This window comes from Oryctolagus cuniculus, chromosome X, assembly GCF_964237555.1.
Source record: "Oryctolagus cuniculus chromosome X, mOryCun1.1, whole genome shotgun sequence".
In the NCBI taxonomy this organism is placed as follows: domain Eukaryota; kingdom Metazoa; phylum Chordata; class Mammalia; order Lagomorpha; family Leporidae; genus Oryctolagus; species Oryctolagus cuniculus.
The window spans coordinates 16,717,374-16,729,586 of NC_091453.1; the positions used below are offsets into that span (position 1 = coordinate 16,717,374).

At 42.9% G+C, this 12,213-nt stretch overlaps 1 pseudogene; it reads left to right on the forward strand.

The window, feature by feature from the left end:
* Positions 1 to 4,451: 4,451 nt before the first annotated feature.
* Positions 4,452 to 9,231, forward strand: LOC127484949 (cytochrome c oxidase subunit 7B, mitochondrial pseudogene; annotated as a pseudogene).
* The last annotated feature ends 2,982 nt before the right edge of the window (positions 9,232 to 12,213 follow it).

Below are 12,213 nucleotides of genomic sequence, written 5' to 3' on the forward strand. Positions count from 1 at the left end.
ACTTCAGTGACCAGGGCTGGGCCAGGCAGGAGCCAGGAGCTTCTTCCAGTTCTCCCATGTGGGTGCAGAGGCCCAAAGACTTGGGCCATTTTTCACTGTTTTCCCAAGCGCATTAGCAGGGGGCTATATTGGAAATGGAGCAACCTGGACTCAGCATCAGTGAGATGCCAGCACTGCAGGCTGTGGCTTTAATCCACTGACCCACAACACAGATCTCATAAATAAAAATTTAAAAACAGAGAGAGAGGGATAGGAATGGAAGCAGCACAGTACTAGCAGGACACTGCACAAATCCGATGTTTTATACATGTTGTATGCAGGGAGTTTCTGACAAATAAGATTGATACTCCTTTGAGGTGAGATACCAAGAAGCCACAGGGCTGGCATTCTTTGTGCTGAGCTGGGGGAGCCAGAGCCTATTCTGTTAACTGGTTTATCTTGCATGCAATTTGGCTGAACTCCAAGGTAAGTTTAGATTTAATTGGTGGTGAAATAAATGAAAATAGGGTTTTGCGGGGAGGAGGCAAAGGAATTGTTGGTTCTTAATGTAAACCCATAAGAGTGGAATTCTGGTGAAATCGTTATCCTCATATTAAATAACATTTTCTAGTCGGGGGAAATTTACTTAGGGTTAGCAACATTTTGGCTGATTTGGCTTTCTTTGTCCTAGAGTACTATATGTTCTCTAACATCTCCTGGATAAACCGAAACTTCCCGGAGATGAGAGTAGTCTCTTCTGGTGTGAATATACTCACACCTTTAACCACCATGCAATAAAGATCCAATATCTGCCAGCTACTTTGCCAGGTGCTTTACGTATATCACATATGTTCCAACAATCCTACAAAAGGGAACTTATCAAACTCACCTGGCAGATGAAGAACTCACTATATTCACAAAGTTTGCATGGTTGGCAAGTGACAGAGCTGAGACTAGACCCCTGGACTGAATTTCACTGTTCTACTCCTCCCTAACCTGAGGCCAACCTTCTCTCTCTTAATTCTCCTCTTCTCTCCACTCCACGATATCTCTGAGGGATTGAAAAGAAAGATTCCATACTCAAGTATTTAAAACAGGCCTAAAGAAGGAAGACACACTAGAGAATCGAGCACAAGCTGGAACTTTCTGAGGGCCTTGTGTGTCTGAAGTGCTCCTGTCCCTAGCCCTAGGGTTCCAGCAGAGCTGATGCTGCACACACTTCTTCAGTCCCAGTCCCAGTCCCAGCAATTTCTTGCTTTTCAGCACCCTTCCCCCTCGGTCTTCACCACTGTGCCCTGGTCTGGAATCTGTACCATGCCCAGAAGAGCCAACAGCCCAGACTTACCTGCTTTCACCCCGCCATAGAGGATCCCAGCTTCCAGGATTGCCATCCCTCATCTCTGGCGGCAAAAGCCTCTTCCACTAATTGTTTGTGTCAGAAGTGAAGCCTGGAGACCTTTTATCCCTCTGGGTGCCTCCACCCCACTTTCAAAGCATTCTCAGACCTACTAGAGAGGGGAGTTTGATTCAGCACTGAGTCTGCTGCTTCTCAGTTTATAACACCCCAAGGCTAGAGGGGAGGTTTTGGAAACCATCCTGATATTTTAAGTTTTTAATGGGGTTAATTTTGATGGAGTCATTTATTTGGGAGTGGCCACAAAACACATCTTCCAATGAGTCTGTTTACCTACGTGGTTAAAAATCAGTTTCTTGGGGCCGGAGCTGTGGCGCAATGGGTTAAAACCCTGGCCTGAAGTGCTGGCATCCCATATGGGTGCCAGTTCTAGTCCCAGCTTCTCCTTTTCCTATCCAGCTCTCTGCTATGGCCTGGGAAGGCAGTAGAAGATGTCCCAAGTGCTTGGGTCCCTGCACCCATGTGGGAGACCCAAAAGAAGCTCCTGGCTCCTGGCTTCGGATTGGTGCAGCTCTGGCCATGGCAGCCAATTGGGGGTGAATCAGCGGATGGAAGACCTCTCTCTCTCTCTCTCTCTCTCTCTCTCTGCCTCTCCTCTCTCTGTGTAACTCTGACCTTTAAATAAATAAATAAAATCTTTAAAAAATCAGTTTCTCTCCTAAGTGGTAGATGAGGAAAGACCAAGGAAATCACCGTGTAGGCAAAGTCTACTGAGGCTAAATCCCTTATAATCTTTATTAGAGTCCTTCTCAGAAGTGGAAAATGATTCCTTGGCAGACATGCTGACTTTGAATAAGAAGAAAAAAAAAAAGAATTTTCCAGCTTTCCATTTACTCTTATGTGTACTTGCCCCAAGGGAAAATGCTATTTTTTCCGCATGCTTAATTATATCTGTCCAGGTGCTCAGACATGTTAAATCAGGTAGTGACCCTTCTATGTTTCTGGAACAGGTTGTAAATACTTATGCACATGGTGTCTTGCTATCCTTCCTAGACTTCTGGGGAGACTACACTGCCAGTCTACTTGCATTTAGGGAGGGTCATGTGATTAACCCTTGCCTCTGAAATATGCTATGCATCCTTTCAATCTCCAGGCCAAAGTACTGGAGAGCCAGTTGCACATGTCCATGCTTTTCCTTCCATTCAGCAACAAACAAGGAGAACCCATGGTGAAGTGAGGAGCCATATAATGGAAGCAACCTGGGTCCCTGGGTCACCTGATAGCAAACGGCTTCTTCCAACCTACATTGGTGTTTACATGCACAAAAAATAAATTTCTGTTATGTTAAATCATTTAGATTTCAGGATTTTCCCATTGAATCATTTAGTATTTACTTTAAGTAATATACAACTACTATTTCTAGGCCTATTTGCCTGTTTTAGTGGCAAAGCTAATAGTGTAAAAATTTGTAACAAAAATAAATTACAGTCTCTCCCTTTACAACATTCCTCCAAAATAAAGCCTTTTGCAAAGGTAACCATAATGATCTGTGTGTGTCATTTTTTTTAAAAAAAAGATTTATTTGAAAAGTGGAGGGACAAAGATAAATGGGGACACACACGCACACACACACACACACACACAGAGAGAGAGAGAATTTTCCACCATCTGTCTTATTCCCAAAATGCCTACAACAACTAGAGCTGGGCCAGGACAAAGCCAGGAGCTTGGAACTCCATCTAGGTCTACAATTTGGTGGCAGGGATCCAAGTACTTAGACCATCATTTACTGCATTCCCAGAGACATTAGCAGGAAGCCTTATTAGAAGTGGAGGTGCCAGCTGGGGCCGGCACTGTGGCGTAGTGGGTAAAGCCATCGCCTGCAGTGCTGGCATCCCATATCGGGGCTGGTTCGAGTCCCGGCTGCTCCACTTCCAATCCATCTCTCTGCTATGGCCTGGGAAAGCAGTAGAAGATGGCCCAAGTGCTTGGGCCCCTGCACTCGTGTGGGAGACCCAGAAGAAGCTCCTGGCTTCTGGCTTCAGATTGGCTCAACTCCAGCTGTTGCAGCCATCTGGGGAGTGAACCAGTGGATGGAAGACACCTCTGTGTTTCTAAAGTATGCATGTATCATTATTAAGCAATATCTTCCTTGTTTCCCTTTTGTTGTTATGATTAATAGCACTGACTAACATCTTTGAATGTGAATTGTTGGATAAATGCGCAAACTGAAGTACATATACTCCTCAACCTGATAAAAACTTGTTCAGCTTCCTTCAGAAAGCCAGTCAGTGGAACCTCTTCCTATTGTGCTGCCCCCTGGTGCTTGACCATAAGCCCCCAATAAACCTTGTCTGTGTTAAGGTTTGGCAGCATGTCAATTTCTACTATGGGAGAGTCAAAGATTCTCAAGTTGGTGACAGAAATTAACTTAAACTCTCACCCAAATTAAGCAAATTTTTTCAGTGAAGTCTTGCATTCCGTAATTTCTCTAGGCATTGATTAAAATTCCAAAAGGTTGACAAAACATTCCTCTTTCCTTTGGGAGGCGAGGATTTGGTCAGATAAAAGGAAATGGTTTCAGACAAGATAACCTTGGTTATTGAGGAGCATCTGGCTGGTTGGGGGGAGAGCAATTTCCAGAGTCCATGAGAGACACCATGTACTAAACCAAGTCCACAGAGTCCAGAGAAACTAACAATCAGGGTTCTGGGTCTACACTGCAGCGTCAGGCAGAGAAGGAAACAGAGAGAGGGCAAGGAATGTAGTGGAGATCCTGGACAACTTACGTGAATAGGTTTGGTAAATCTCTGAAAGGTTGTTACCAGAATGAAGTTATAAGGTGATAGGAGGAGCAGACGACTAGATGAAAGGACCAAAGGCATGCTAGACACCTCACCCACTCTTATATCCCCCTCCAATCTACCGTCAGGCTGAGTTTAGCTAACTCTCCTGTGTCACTCATTGACATTACTGATGGACTGTTAGAGTGCTGTGTGTCTGGGTTACCTGAGAGTTCAATACAACCTTGCCAGGGTACCAGCTGAGAGCTATCTTGATACCTGTTTGAGTTACTTCTCCCCTTGTGGACAGTGGACCTCTCCTCTGAAATGGGGCTATGCCAGTGGATATGTTACTAACTGATGATAAACACTCACTAATGATGTGGTAATAGTTGAGGTGGGCCAGGGTAGCCCTGAGCTGTGAAAGGAAGTGTACAGCTGCAAGGAGGGGGAAACTGGAGAGGGGATATGCTGATGCTGATTACTTCAAGAACTCTACATATAAAAACCTGGGTATTAAAGGAGCTAGCTTGCAGTGTAGCGGGTAAAAGCCATGGCCTACATCACGGCAATCCCATGTGGGTGCTGGTTTATGTCCCAGCTGCTCCACTTCCTATCCAGCTCCTTGCTAACGGCCTGGGGAAAGCAGTAAAGGATGGTGAAGTGCTTGGGCCCCTGCACCCACATGGGAGACCCAGAAGAAACTCCTGGCTCTTGGCTTCGGTCTGGTCCAGCCCTGGCCATTGTGGTCATCTGGGAGGTGAACCAGCGTATGGAAGACCTTTATGTCTCTCAAATAAATAAATAAATAAATAATTTTTTTAAAAAGCCTGGGTGTGGGCACATCTTTTCAAACAATTGAGATACTGTCTTCAGCTCTAACTGTCTCTCTAGTCTATGAGTTCTTAGCACACCAGAAAGTGGGTGCCCTCTGGTTGTATTTGCGGGCCTATATTACCACCAGATACTGCTTGAGGTAGAGCACTGGCCCAAGCTGCACACATTTGCAGGGTACGTGGTGAACTGAGGGAGATGGCAGGCCACCTGGTCAAATGGATGGGGGTGATGGAGCTGTGTGGTGTACAGTACAGGAAGCATCGTACATCATCCTGTTATGAGCATCTCCACATCCAAGGTGGAGGAGCTAGGGCCCAGGAAGGAGACTTTTGCGACCACACTATCAGTAATATTTTCCCATGAGAATTCTCAAGTTAGGTGAGCATTTATAGCACTTTGCGATTCCTCCACAGACAGAGGCAGAAGACCCCACTAGGAACAGGCTCCATAGTTTAGTACTTTGATTGACTAATTCTTAAACATTTACTGAACATATTCTTATAGGAAAGCTCCCAGTAAACAAAAGAAAAAAATTGACAAGGCACTGCTTTGGACTGTGAGTTTGCAGACGGTGAGAAAGAGACAGATTTGCATGGAGGGAAGTTAGGGATGATGAGAAAAGGTCGGGGAGAGTCTGTCATGATTCTGAATTCTGAAGGTTAGCTCACCAGGCAGAAGCTGTTCCTCTTAGCTGAGACTGAGAAGAAAGGAGGAGGACAAGTTGGTAGGATTTGAGCCAGGGGAAGAGATGAGTAGGGTGTTGCATGAAGTCAAGTGGGCCATGTAGGTGGTGAAATTCTGCCAGCTGTCCCAGGTGATGGTCAAAGGGAAGTAGAAAATGTGGATTTTGGGGGCCGGAGCTGTGGTGTAGCAGGTAAAGCCACTGCTCTGCAATGCCGGCATCCCATATGGGCACCGGTTTGAGTCCTGGCTGTTCCACTTCCAATACTGCTCTCTGCTATAACCCAGAAAAGCAGTAGAAGATGGCCCAAATCCCTGTGCCCTTGCACCCATGTGAGAGACCTGGAAGAAGCTCCTGGCTCCTGGCTTCGGATTGGCCCAGCTCAGGCCATTGTGGCCATCTGGGGAATGAACCAGTGGATGGAAGCCCTCCACCGCCCCCCCCCCCCACCGCGCGCCTCTGCCTCTTTGTAACTCTGCCTTTCAAAAAATAAATAAATCTTTAAAAAAATAAATGTGTATTTTGATATCAGGAAAAACACCAGATTGGAGCTTAGGTTTGGCTGCATCAAGAGAGGATATGTGAGGGCATGTGAAGCCACGGGTAAAATCAAGTGTCATTAGGATCATGTATTAATCCATTTTTCATTTCCTTTTTTAAAGACTTATTTACTTATTTTAAAGGCAGGATTTCAGAGAGAGAGGAAAAGACAGACAGAGAGAGAGAGATTCCATCTGCTGGTTTACTCCCCAAATGGCTGCAGTGACCAGGGCTGGGCCAGCCTGAAGCCAGGAGCCAGAACATTCCTCCAGGTCTCCCACACGGGTGGCAGGTGCCCAAGGACTTGGCCCATATTCTACTGCCTTCCTAGGTGCATTATCAAGGAGCTGTATGGGAAATGAAGCAGCCAGGACTTGAACTGGCACCGATATGGGATGCCGACATCATAGGAAGCAGTTTGTCTGCTACACCACAGCACTGGCCCTCATTTCTCATTTCTACAATAAAAAAAATCCTGAGATAGGCTAACTTTATAAAGAATAGAGGTATATTTTGACTTGGGTTTCTGGAGGTACAAGGTCTAGAAATCTCATGTGGTAGTGAACTTTTTGACGGCAGAGTCTCAATGCAATGCAGACTCACATGGCAAGAGACAGGGAGCATGTGTGTTTCTTTATGTTCTTGTTCTCTCTCTTCCCACCCCCTCCTTTTCTTATAAAGCAACCAGGATTCATTCATGGGTGCTCCACACTAATGATCTTATCTGAATCTAATTACTACTCAGAGGACCCATCTCTAAACATCATAGTTGGATTAAGTTTTTACCATCTTTTTTAAAAAATGTATTTATTTATTTGAAAGTCAAAGTTACACAGAAAGAGGAGAGGCAGAGAGAGAGAGAGAGAGGTCACCCCCAAATTGGCCACAACGGCCGGAGCTGTGCAGATCCAAAGCCAGGAGCCAGGAGCTTCTTCCAGGTCTCCCATGCGGGCGCAGGGGCCCAAGGGCTTGGGCCATCTTCTACTGCTTTCTCAGGCCATAGCAGAGAGCTGGATCAGAAGTGGAGCAGCCGGGTCTCGAACCAGCGCCCATATGGGATGCCGGCACTTCACACCAAGGCGTTAACCCACTGTGCCACAGCGCTGGCCCCAGTTTTTACCATCTTAATAGCCAGCAATGGGTATTAAATTTGAACACACCAAGGTTTGGGAGATATTCAAACTATGCCCAAACCATAGCGGATGGTATTTCCTGTCTTGAAAATACACTAGGATCCTACTCAGGCATATATCTGTATTCCAATTTTGCTGCTTTTTTTTTTCCAGCACTGTGGAAATGCGGTACCACCCTTTACCCTCAATATACCTTACCATCCCATATCTTGTTTCCAAGGCCTCAGTGCCCAACCTACTCACACCCGGACACACATAGGCATACACTATGCCCCTAGTCACTCATCTGTTCTCTATTTTTAGCACACGCTTGACCACGTTCTCTTCAACCCGTCACCCTCATCAGTATTTTTGTCACTGGTTTTTCCTTCCTGCTGACTCTACTTCCTCTCTCTGTTCCCTTTCTATTTCTGTTTCAGACTTCTATGGGAAGGAGACATTTATTGCTCCCTCTTTTTAAGATGTGTTTTATTTTTATTTGAAACACAGAGTCAGAGAAAGAGAGAGAGAGAGAGAGAGAGAGAGTCTTCCATCTGCTGGTTCACTCCCCAAATGGCTACAATGGCTGGGGCTGGGCCAATCTGGAGCCAGGAGCATCTTCTGGGTCTCCCATGTTGGTACACTTGGGCCATCCTCTGCTGCTTTCCCAAGTGCATTAGCAGGGACCTGGATAGGAAGTGGAGCAGCCGGGACTGGTATCAGTGCCCTTAGTGGATACAGGTGCTGCAGAAGGCAGCCTAACCCTCTATGCCACAACACTGACCTCCCACCCCCGCTCCTTTTACCTGGAAGCTTTATAACATCTAAGAATGTGATGGGCTTCCTCTGTCTTCTTACCCATGTTTTCTTCTTTTAAAGACCTTCTCAGTTCACAGCCATGTATGTCATCCCTCAACAAGAGGGTGGGGTGCAGATTGGCTTGCCTTAATTTAAGCTGTCATCTCTGCTCCCCAACGCAGCACACAATCCCCTTAACTGACACTCACATTGTTCAATCTTAATTAAATCGACTGAAAGTGGGTAGCTTGACTGCCCTCACAAACTGAAGAGATTCTTAAATGAGTTTTTTCTTCAAGGAATAAAGGATAATTTGTGCCTAGAATTCGCACCACCCCTAGTCATACTGTGTTAATACTTTAAGTGATAAGTTTTTTTTTTAAATGCCTCATATGTGTAGGCTCACCGATCACCAAGTTTTGATTACTGAGAGACAAAGCTTTGGGTTCTATGAGAAAAAGTTTCTCCTATGCATTGAAACCAGAATAATCAGACACAAAAATTAGTATTCTTCCATTTCTCTCCTCCCATGCTTTGGGCTACAGTCATGCATTATACTTCAGCATGTGTTGTTAATACCACCGTAGAATGCTATTGTTTTTACTTTTAAAAGTCAAGTTTATTTTAAAGACACTTAAATAATATAGCCTTTAAAAAATAGTTACCATCTAGTTGCCATGTCCAGTGCTCTTCATTTTGTATGTGTGTAGATCCAGGTTTCCATCTCATATCATTTTTCTTCTTAGAAGAATTTTTTAACATTTTTGTAGCGATTTCATAAAATCTCATTAAGGATCCCAAATGAAAGCCATTTTGTCCTTAAGGGCTGTTTTTTAAGGGTACCTGGGGTGCATTTGTACCGAACTAGCAGCTGCATTTACCACAGTTCTATCTTCAACTTCATAATATTACTTATGGCCAAAAATACACTAAATTGTCTCTAAATTTATAGCATTTAGCAAACAATGGCAAAACAGAGCCACTAGGAATATACACCTGATTTTCATGACAAATATGGTAATGCTGTATTAGCTAGAGGAGCTACTGTCTGCATCACCAGATGGACATAGACAGTGTAAGCTGGAATAGAGTGGAACCTGCTCCCTGTTGGCATAGTCACCCCCAAAGGAATGGAGAAACCACTAATCATCCCAGTTAGTATCATGCTGGGTTATTTAAAAATCAGCTCATAATTAAGGCCATGTAAAAGTATCGTGTACCCATTAAAATATGGCATTATTGAAGAAATGAAAGTACATTTGAAAGCTTCAAAAATTTCTTGTAGGGGACATTTCTTGGTGATGAATACTCAGGTTTTGTATTTTTGAAGCACTCTTTCATGTCACCTTGTTTCTGAAAGAAATATTCACTCTATGTAGAATGCAACTGTACCAGGGTTTTTTTTCTTTCTATCCATATTTTAGAGGCATTAACACCATCATCTTCAGCTTACGTTGTTTTTGAAGAGAAATGTGTCACCACAGCCATCTTTATCTTTGTTCCTCTCGTTCATTAATGTCCTACCTACCAGCAAATTGTTTTTGTCCTATGGAGTTAGGATATCATTCCTTTTTAAAGTTGGTTATTTTTTGTCCTTGCTTACTTACTAAAGATTCTTGTAAGATTACCATATTATTCAAATGTGAGGGAGGAATGGAATTTGAATAATCTGTGCTAGGAATTTCTGGTGCTCTTTTTAAACAATTTTTTAAATATGTAAGCAAATGACACATCTTATAATGTAATATAAAAAGAAATTGATGTCAAGCAGTTTTCTACTCAAATTAATTTCACCATGAAGATTGTTCATTCCGGAAACTTACTCATGATATGCCTTCCTTGTGACTCCATACATATTCATTTTATAAAAATGCAAACCTTACTTGATGCCTAGTCTGGTTTTTTCCTATGGAGTTTCCTTTAGATTTTGCTTTACAGTCTATGACCACAAGTCACATGTGATTATTTTTTAAAAATATTTAATTTTATTTATTTGTTTGAAAGGCAGAGTGACAACAAGGGAGAGACATTGGTAGAAAGAGAAAGAGAGATCTTCAATCTGCTGGTTTATTCCCCAAATGGCCACAATAGCCAGAGCTGGGCCAATCTGAAGCCAGGAGCCAGAAGTGTCTTCTGGGTCTCCCACGCAAGTGCAAGAGTCCAAACACTTGGGCCATCTTGCTCTGCTTTCCCAGGAGCATTAGCAGGGACCCGGATAGAGCAATTGAGACTCAAATTGGCACTCCAATATGGGATGTGAGTGTCTTAAGCAGTGGCTTGTTCACTGTGCCACAATGCCCACTCCACATGTGGCTATTAAACACTTGAAATGTGACTATTCCAAACTGAGATGTGCTGGAAGTGAAAAATACACTTCATACTTCAAAGACTTGATACAAAAAAGAATGCAAAAGATATAGAAAAGATCTCATAAGTAAGATACATTATTAAATTTTTTATTTGTGTCTTCTTTTTCACTGTGGCTCTCAGAAAGTTTAAGATTAGGGGGCTGGTGTAATTGGCACATCAGGTTAAGGTGCCATTTGTGACACTGGCATCCTATATCAGAGTGCCAGTTCCAGTCTTGGGTGCTCTGCTTCCCGTTCATACACCTGGGAAAATAAACATGGAAACATGGCTCAACTACTTGGACTCCTGCCACCGATGTGGCACACCTGGATGGACTTCTGGGCTCCTGGCTTCAGCCTGAACCAGTACCAGTTACTGTGATCATTTTGGGAGTGAACCCTGGGTGATGTGTGTGTGTGTGTGTATGTGTGTGTGTGTGTGTGTGACTGTCACTCTACCTTTCAAATTAATTTAAATAATTAATCAATTTTTAAATATTTCTGCCTAAGTTTTTTTTTAAAGACAGAGTTACAGAGAGGCAGAGGCAGAGAGAGAGAAGGCTTCCATCCACTGGTTCACTCCCCAAATGGCTGCAACAGCCAGAGCTGAACTTATGTGAAGCCAGGAGCCAGGAGCTTCTTCTGGGTCTCCCATGTGGGTGCAGGGGAAAAGCACTTGGACCATCTTCTACTGCCTTCTTTGGCCATAGCAGAAAGCTGGATTGGAAGTGGAGCAGCTGGGATTCAAACAGGTGCCCATCTGGGATGCCGGTGCTACAGGCAGAGGCTTAGCCCACTGCACCACAGCACCAGCCCCAATCGATCTTTTTTTAAAAGTAAGTTTAAAATTATACATGTAGCTCACATTTGATTTATTTTGAATAGTTTTGGTTTAAATCTTGTTTGTTCAGCAAATTTTAGGACAATATTTCTCAAAGAATGAAGAAACAGTAATGTTGTCAGTATTACTTACGTGAGGAATCTTCAGAAAGTTCATGGAAAATGCATATTATGAAAAAATCATACATGAATTTCAAAATATTTTTGCAGTAAATTAACATCTTTTAATTTCATTTTTGAATTAGTTTTTTGAAGTACCCTTGTAATTATCATAACATTTCACCACTAATAAATAGTAAATCAGTAGAGAAGTGACTTCTTTGTTCTAGATCTGCCTTATCGGCACAGAAGAGAATTTGATGATTGCTGAGCCCCTCTCTGCTCCTAATTCTACGTGATTTAAATATTTAAATAATCCCACAAATTATAAATGTTTAGGACATGGGAAATTTCCTATATATGATTGTATTAAAAAATTAAAAATGAATATATTTTTAAAAGGCAAAAATATTTTTAGAAGCTCAACTTCACTTAGAAACAAATTAAGTGAATTTCATTTCATGTAAAGTAAAAATAATTTTTAAAATGACAGTATCTAATACTAGTGAAAGAATAGACTGAAACTGTCATTATGTATCTGTATAAAAGGTTCTTAAAAACATCCTCAACTTTTTTCCAACAATTCCACTTACAGAAATTCAGCCTGAGGTAATAATAAAAGACACACAGTGTGCTTTGTATATGAGTGTATTCATCTGGTCAAGCATGAACCCAAGTTAAGGACAAGATAATAATCACAGCAGACATGACTGCTGCTGACAGGCAAGTCCATGGAACTATGTAAATCACTCCTTTGGTAACAGGGACAATTAGGAGACATATTGAGAATGCTATGGTTCCAGCTTTGGAAGGCAAGATAACTGTTGCTCCTGTCTGGATT